The sequence below is a fragment of the Theobroma umbraticum genome, unplaced genomic scaffold (genome assembly GCF_002168275.2).
Source record: "Theobroma umbraticum cultivar Fairchild unplaced genomic scaffold, ASM216827v3 scaffold_44.0, whole genome shotgun sequence".
Classification (NCBI taxonomy): Eukaryota; Viridiplantae; Streptophyta; class Magnoliopsida; order Malvales; family Malvaceae; genus Theobroma; species Theobroma umbraticum.
In genome coordinates, this window is record NW_018397255.1 from 12038891 (window position 1) to 12048212 (window position 9322).

A 9322-nucleotide genomic window follows, 5' to 3' on the forward strand; every position below is an offset into this window, starting at 1 on the left:
AGGGAAGAGTTGGTTAGTACTTACAAAGTTGGTTTGGAGATGAGGGGAGTGAGCGTGGGAAGTGAAGAAGAAAGAGAGAGCAAAGAAGAAACAGATTGCGACTGTAATTGCAGAAGCCAATAATCTAAGTGTAAATCCAAAACCACCCAACATTGGCACTCCTCCTCCTCCGCTTCTCGAAGATGTACGGTGATTCGCCATTTCTCTGCTCAATCACCGGTGCATCCAACCAAAAGAAACGAAACTGATAGCGAAATAATTAGAAGAAAAAAAAAAGGTGATTAAGATTCGAGATGATAAGGATTTCGATAATGGCCGTACCGCACCCGCACTCTCTCACTCACTCCTTCCCTTTGTGCGTGTTTTGGGCTCTAACATGGAGATCTGCCAGAGACGGTTCTAACCCAAGGATGCGGGTCACGGGTGATCCACGGCTGTGATTTCGTTTGGTTATATCGTTGCTAGCTGGGTGCAACTCTGCCACTTGGAATGTGGCGGCAACGCGGGATCCCGTGTGAACGCTCTCATTTTTACCTACGGCTCCAACTGGATCAATGCCAAACCCACTGACACTGCTTGTTTTAATTTTTTTTTTTAATAGAACAACACTATTGGAATATGATTAAAAGACTATGAAATTTTCATATTCCAACTTTATAAACCTTATGAATCGAATGTAACATTTTACCCATCGTAAGATAAGGGCAAACGAAGAACGCAGTAGCAAAGGGTCTGTAAACTAATTACTAAATGCATAGCCCAGTGGTGGAATCATAAATGAGTCTGCTAAATTAGTTGTGACATTTAATAAATAAATAAATAGGATACGTCAAGCAAACAGTTTTTCTGAATATTTAAATAGGATACGACATTTAGTCTGCTAAAGAGTCGGAAATCGTTCAGACAAAAGCTTGGACACATGTTTTTCTACCTTATGGGCAAATTGAATGGCTAAAGATAATGTGATCTTGCCTAACCAATGTTTACATTAGTCAAATAAAATTCTGAATATTTAAATATCATATTTAGAAAATTAAGAACCACTGTAGCCCTAGGCTAGGAGTATAATTATTCCCCCGACATGACCTATGGGCGATGACAACGATAGCCCAATAAGTCCATGCTCCCTCCCACTTCCGTTGCCATCCACTTTTAAGGCCCACCAAAAGCCAATAGCCACTATGGAGGTTGGAGAGTGTCGACTGTCCTGCCAATGCAGTTCGGTTGATCTCAAAACCCTGACCTTGCACCTTAGGCAGAAGTGGTGGAGCAAAGTTGCAAGTCGAGGTTGATTTGTCGCGGAGTGCGGTTGATTTTTAGAGGCAAAGTTAGCCAATTTTTGTTGAGGGAGTTAGATATATATGAATGATACTTAAAAATTTTAAAAATTAATATATTGAATTTAATTAATAATTAAAATATTATTAATAGAAAATAAATCATGTGTTGACTAAGGCTTTGCACTGTTGATTCCGTCTTATGTATCGCATGCTCAGCGTCAGAGTCGATCAGAGGTGAGTTTCAACCAATGTTAACATGCAATTTTTATGTTTTTGGAGGGATAGCTAGTGTTCGGATAGAAAATGAGTGTTCAACTGTATTGACTAAGGCTTGATCGATAACATGATTTTCAATGTTGTTTAGGGTTGAAGCCTCCTGGTGTTGTTTGTATTGTAGCAGTTCCAGGGCTGGTTGTTAAAATGCGGGGACAAAGGTCTTGGTGGTTACTTTTTAGAAAGTTTATCCATTTCAGTTTCGTTGTTTCTGGACATTGGGGCAATGGCATTGCCCTCCTCGCCCCTCAGTGCAATGCCTATATATTATTGATGTTGGTTAGGCCGACGATGTCATTTATACATGACAGTTGACAGACTGGTGTCAACCGTTTGCAGTGAGCAATCTCCAAGATGATGGATGCTAGGTATTAATAGCCAGGATGCAATGCCCTAAAATTTGGAGATAATATTGGAGTAGGAAACGTTGGAGAAATTTTGGTATCGGTTGATGAGACTGAAGTAAAAGTGGCTGCGGGCAATAGCTTGCAGGAAACAAATTAAGGTTGAAGATGACGGTCCAAGTAATCCAGAACCTTACAAGGTAATGATTTTCGCAATATTGGCGTTGAAGGATAAAGAAAAACAATTGACATTTAACCCTCATTTGTTATTTGCCTAAACCAAATGAACCCTAAAGAGCCATCAGTGTATCAGATTTACAAAGATATTTATCAACTCCATAAAGCACTGCCAAAATGTTCTTACAAATGAGTCCAAATGAATGCCATGCACCTATTCGGCCTGCCCATTGGGTGAAAAGACTTAGCACCTGCAGAGCTACTGTCAAATACAACAAGGCATCAAATGGTGGTCACAAGTGATGGCAGGAAGAGCAACGAACAGAAATATATATTCCTGAAATTCATGCGTACTGGCTGTTAAATGGGCCCGGTTATTCTGGTGAAAGTGACCTTATTTCTTCACGTGACACACAGAAACATGAAAAAGGACAGCCTTGATATAATCGAAGACGAACACGCTGTGCTACATAATTTTAGTTGGGTTCCAAAACCATGTAACAGGTAAAAGTTCCCACTAAAACTTATTACCGTCTTGAAGCAAGTAATTTGCCTAAAATGAATCCATGGAGGTAATCTAAGAACAAAATCAACGATACCAGTTTAAATGTCTTTCAAAAGAATGGGTTATTACCAAACCCAGGGCACAATTGTTTCAATGTCTTCAGTTCGGTGTATAGTTGTGGGGAGATCAGGTGTTATAGGTACGTAGACTAAGTCCAGGATTGGGAGGTTCAAGCACAAAAGATACGTGGTTTGGTTGGTACTATCTGCCATTGCATCACCAGTTACCATCATTGCACCAACTGGATAAAAGGACCCATCTTAGAGTCTTCAACAGAGCGTACGAACACTGCATTAACACTTAAAAGAAATTAAACTTGCCACTGCACCAACTGAATCAAAGGCAATCTCAGTTACAACACTTAGCATTCCACAAGAAATCAACCTTTGAAACTAGCCTTCCACTAGTGCCAACCAATCCTCCATTCCTGTTTTCAAGTCAACAAACTCCCTTGATCACCATCAATATGCTACTGTCCCTTACCTGTCAAACTGACACCTATTAATTTTCCATCTCGGCAGACTCAATTCAAATATTTCCTTATTGGCTACAATCTTCTTGGATATGTTGATGTTGAACACCTAGTCCCTTTGCTATGATTTCTCCAGATAGATGAAATCTGCCAATCCTTGTTGCCACTCCAACCTATGATCATTGGATTAGGGAAGATTAGCTACTACTTCATGGCATTATGTCATCTGCCATAGAAAATTTTCCATTCTTTGCCTCTATAGAAACTTCATTTGATGCCTCGAACAAAATTAACAAACTTTTTGCGAATAAATTTAGATTAAAAATGATGAATTTAAGAGAAAAGGTCACAAAACCAAAGGATTTCACGATTGTCTCAGAATACTTCTAGAATCTGAGAAGTGTAAAATTAGATGAACTTGCATTAGTCAATTTGTTTAGTAAGGGACAACTTGTCATTCATGCCTCGCATGACATTAGTCCTAATTTGAAAGAAATTACATCTAAGATTAGGGCTCGAGAGTTTTTATCTCCTTTTAAGAGCTGTTGGACAAATTCAGACTATGAAGATGTCCTTAAGAAGCAAGAATCTTCCTCTGATATGCTAATTCCTTCAACGCATTTTGCTTCCAAGACAACATCCTATCAAACGCAATAATTCTTGGTGCAGTGAATTAAGAATGTGAGATTTCGACTTTAAAATTTCAAATTCAAATTTCAAAAATTAAAGTAAAATTTATACTATGAGCAAACTACTATTTTGCATTATATTGGTCCATCAATATCTAGATTTGACTCTGGGATATTTGGAAAACATCAATAGAAATAAACAATGTGGATTATCCAAATAAAAGCATAAGTAGACTTTTAGAGGAATTGCTCCACCTACTCAAGAGATCAACATATCTTCCCTTAAGATGAACATGTAACAAGAAATATTCCAACATCTCAAAAGATCAATATATCTTTTGACAAGATGAACACACAATAAGATAACATTTCAATTAAGTCACATTCCAAAATAAGCACAATAGGATAATACTCCAATTAAATCACATTCAAAAGTAAGAAGGAAGTGTCAGACAGAGTCAAACATTCTTAGATTAAAAAAGTCTTATCCTCACCTTAATCTTAGATAAGAAAACTTGATAATGTTTTATCTCTGTAACAATCTATCCAATCTTATACTTGTCAAGTACTCAAAATCACAATGTTAAATGTGATGATTTCTTGACAAATTATTGTCATTAAAGCATTTAATGGGTTTGCTTTAGTCTTCATACATATATCAAAAAAAGCAGTTAAATCTTTTTGTCTCTGTTTATAAATTGATTAAGAAATAATCTCATTAAAAATAATATTAAGTTTAATGAAAAAACAAAATTTTAAGTGATAATGATTTTAATTATGATATTTAGAAAAATAACATAATAACATATTAGAATTTTTTCTATAGAAGGGGAATTTTGTTGTTAGATTTATTATGCAAGTGTATGTATCGTTAACATGTAACATAATAGAAAGTAGAGTACTGATCCCACAAAAATTTACATCAAAATCTTTTGCTAAGTACTAAAATTAATACAATTCAATCTTATTCAAACAACCAATCTTTAAAACTTCTGAAAACTAAAGCAACTAAAACTAATAACAAGAATTGCAAATTAACTAGATAAACTCAATCAAACAAAAACCTAGTTAAGACAGCATTGGGTGCTACTCCAAAAACGAGCAAAAATGTTTAACTAATTAACACAAAATTTAATCAGTTAAGAGGGTATTGAATGCAAAATAGAGGCTTATTAATCGATTAACCAAGGAAGTTAATTGATTAAAAGTCAAACTTGTAGTACTTAAAAACATCAAAATTCAAATTTAAAATAAAGTTGACAAGGTTGCCAAATGAAGAAATTCAAATTTGAAGATTTTGCAATTGGTTGAAGTTTATTTTTATTAATTAAGGTTGAAAGAAAAGAAGCTTTAATCAGGTAAAAGGAAGATTAATCAATTAAAAGAAAGCTGATGAAAAACATTCCTTAAAGGACGATTAATGCTATGAAACAGATTGCCAGACATAAAGGCTTTAATTAGTTAATACTCACCTTTAATCAGTTAAAGATGTCAACAATTTGAAAATAGTCACTAGAAAATAAAATAATGGCTATTTTTGACCAAAAACTATTTATAACGGCTAGAAACTATCTTCAAAACATTTAAAGAGTTTCAAATAGTCAAATTCAAGAGTGAACCATCCAAGAGCAAGATTAGAGCCAATAAATATTAAAAAGTTCTCCTTTCAAGTATATTGCTTTCTTATCTTTGTAAAAGAGGTTTGAGCTTAACTTTATATATATCAGCTAAATGATCAATTGTACTCCATTTTCATTTTATTCTTTGTTTACTTAAAATGTAAGAGGCACTCTAAAGGATAGACTAAGATTAAGAAAGTTTAGAGATTATTGTAAAAGTTTGGAGCTTGGTTTAAAAGCTCACCATGTAAAAGATTAGCAGAAGCTATTAATTCCACTAGTTTAGTGACATTGGGTTGAAAATCCCTAATTGGAAGATCAAGATAATAGATGTAGGACAAAAGGATCTAACTACTATAAATATTTATGTTTTGTCCACTTCTCTTTACCTTTTCTTTACTTGCTACTTTTTAACCTCAACAAGTTTTAAACCTTCCATTTCAAAATCATTCAAAATCTTTTTAAGCTCAAAAATTTCCTTTAAAAAATTTTAAGTGCTATTCACCCTTCCTTTAAGGCTTTATTGGGACCAACAGGAATGACAAACCTTTCCTCTCTGCGCTCATTCAAGCATTATCCTCCTAATTATCTCACAAAGGTCTTGGCACTCTAAGTTACATTTTGGGAATTAAAGTGGTTCCTAATGCTCGAGGAATCTTTTTGTCTTGATGTAAGTACATTTAAGAGATTTTACACAAGGCCAACATGACTAGTGCAAAGGAATCCTCCACTCCCTTGTCCACTTCAGTCTCAATCAAACTCAATGATGGTTTAGTAACAACATATGAAGAGGAATTTAGGAAGTTTGTTGGAACACTTCAGTATCTCTTGCTAACTAGGCCAGATATCAACTTTGCTGTTAATAAACTCTCCCAATTTATGCACAAGCCAACAACTCTACACTTTCAAGCTCTTAAAAGAGTCTTGCGATACCTTAAAGGTACACTTTTCAATGGCTTATTCATCCAGAAGAAGTCTAACATGTGTCTTTCATGCTTTTCAAACTTAGATTGGGTAAAGAATCTAGATGATAGGACATCTACCTCTACCTTCATTATTTACCTTGGTGGCACACCTATTTCGTGGTCTTCAAAGAAGCAAACATATAGTGGCAAGATCTTCTACGAAAGTGGAATATAAAGTAATTGCAACAATTGTTTTTGAATTAACTTGGAGCCAATCACTTCTTCAAGAACTGCAAATGCAAATGCTCACACCTCTAATAGTATTTTGTTATAATCTCAATGCTATTTGCACTTGCAAGAACCCTGTTTTCCACTCAAGGATGAAACATCTTACACTTGATTATTTCTTTGTTTGAGGGAAGGGCCAAGATGGTCAACTTGTTGTGCAACACATTTCCACTAACATCAACTTGCAAATGCACTAACAAAGCCCCTTATCTAAATCTAGATTTCATTTCCTGCCATCCAAGATTGGTGTCACTTCAAGCTCCCCCATCTTGCAAGGGCATATTAGAGGAATCACCCAACCTACTCTAGAGATCAACACATCTCAAGAGATCAACATATCCTCTTGATAAAATGAACATACAACAAAATGATATTCCAACATCTCAAAAGATCAACTTATCTTCTAATAGGATGAATACACAACAACTTGATATTCCAATCAAGTCACACTCAAAAACAAGAAGTGTCAAATAGAGTCAAAAACACTTAGATTAAAGAAGTCTTATCCTCACCTCAATCTTAGATAAGATAACTAAATAATGTTTTATCTTTGTAACAATCTATCAATCCTATACTTATGTTATAAATATATTGAAAGTGCATGCAAATGAATAGACCTTATTTTCTTCTTCAATATTACTTTTCTTTATCTCTTTTTATATGACCGTTCCTGCAAACCCCCCACCAAGAGAATTGGTGTTATTTGCAAAGCCAGGAATATTTGAGAACATTTCACCTATAATTGTTTTTGTTACAATTTTGTAATTATCCAATTACAATAAAAAAAAGTTATGTACGGTTCCTTCATTTATAAGTGTGAACTCCATCTAATTTTAATGTAATTGTAGTAGAATAATTCTAAGAGATATGCTCTTTTGTGACTGTTACTTGTTGGAAGGTGGAGTTGAATATGAAATTTAGTAGCAATGGGTGCGATATGGTACAAGCAATGGTTCATGCAGTACTATGGTAAAGATTAAATCATGATGAATTTCATTCAGATTATATATGCAACATCTTAGCAACTTCGAATTCCTCTAGCGAATTCATCAATGACATATTTTCTTTTCCTTTTTCACAATTTAATGGATATATACCTGTACAATTTTATGGAGAAAACATGATGAATATTATGCGTATAATGAATTTGGTCTTTACATAGAGCAAATGTGGAAAATCTTGCATGCCTTCTTTGCATTATTGCACATTGAACGCAAGAGATCTACATGAATCTAGAGGTATTTTAAGCTATACTCAAGATGGAGACTAAATAGACCTCAAACGATACAAATCCTTCAGAAGGTGGAGCGACTAATTCCATTTGCCATGCAGCATTATATACAAAATGTGCGCCATTGATCTTATTGGATTTGTTATCTTCTTTGGGCTCCAGAACCAACTAGAAAACAAATTGGTGCACATGCAAATGAATGGTGCTTTGTTTTGAAGACCATGGGAATTGTATACGACCACTCTGCTTTGCCACCATTATTCATTTTCCTGGAGATCATGCCATGTTAAGTCGAAGCACGTGACTCTTGTCACATAATTCAAGACAGATTTATGGTGAAAGAAATGCTAGAGGCTGGTCTGTCTAATTTCTTGTCGATCATCATTAGTTGAAGTACCAGAAAGGTACCAATTCATTTTGAGACCAACAACTGAGAACAGAACTCCATAGGAACTGCCACATCTTTGTTAAACGGAAACATTATCTTCTGCCCAAGAAGAGACAGGGATGAACAAACAAGAGAATCTGATAAAACTGCAGCTGAAATCTATGTTATTATTTCATTATTACACACTACTAATGCTTCTTGAGTACAGTGTTTCAGGTATTTAGATGTTGACAATTCTATGTAATTAGTTTTCAGTCTGCTTTATCAACAAATAAAGTTTGGATTCTTGATCTAACTCATGTACACAATTAGGCATTTTCATGGAATTCATTTCCTTACAAGCTTTTGTTGTGTGGAAATATGTTTTTTTCTTCTATTCTTTGAAGCAGAACTGAGCTGAGCTCTGCAGTCAAACTAGCAAAGTAGTAAATGCAAATTGGTTTAGCGCCTTGAGAATATAAAAATTCTCCACAGTAAAATTGCATTTAATGTTTACATGGCCGTGGGGAGCAACCCTTTTGCTTGCTTTGCAAACAGTCACTCCAGCCTCATATAACTGAAGGGCCCAGAAACTGGTAGATGGTTATGGAAAGACTCTGAAGAGATCCCAATTATTAAGGATAGTTTGAACTACAGAAATGACTTGTACTCTTCTCAAATTACTAGTAAATAGAAAAGTGAACGGAAATCAAACTTTAAGCTGCAAATTTTTTCAATCAATAGCAGATTTATAACTACATAGTTAAATTCTTTTATCAAAAAGGGTCAAAAGGTGGGCAATGTTGCCCTGCCTTGGATGCCCAGCAGGGAATCCAACGACAAATCTTAAATATCGCTTGATGGATATTAGGTGGAACTGCCATTCGGCTGTCTTACATCTAGAGTTACGCCATGCTGCATTGACAAAACTGAAGGTCCCTAAAACCATTATTTAGAAAAACAGGTTTGCTTTTAGGATTCAATGATTTTATGGATTAGATAAAGCAACTCTCTAGGCCTTTTGATGTAATACACCATTATTGCTAAGCTTTGTGAAACCAAAATCTCTTCCACCACGCCATACCTAAAAGAAGCACCAAGAAAGCAGGAAATCATTTCCTTACCATAACAGTAAGAAATGAGCAAATGTTGCACTGCACTGCACTGCAGTC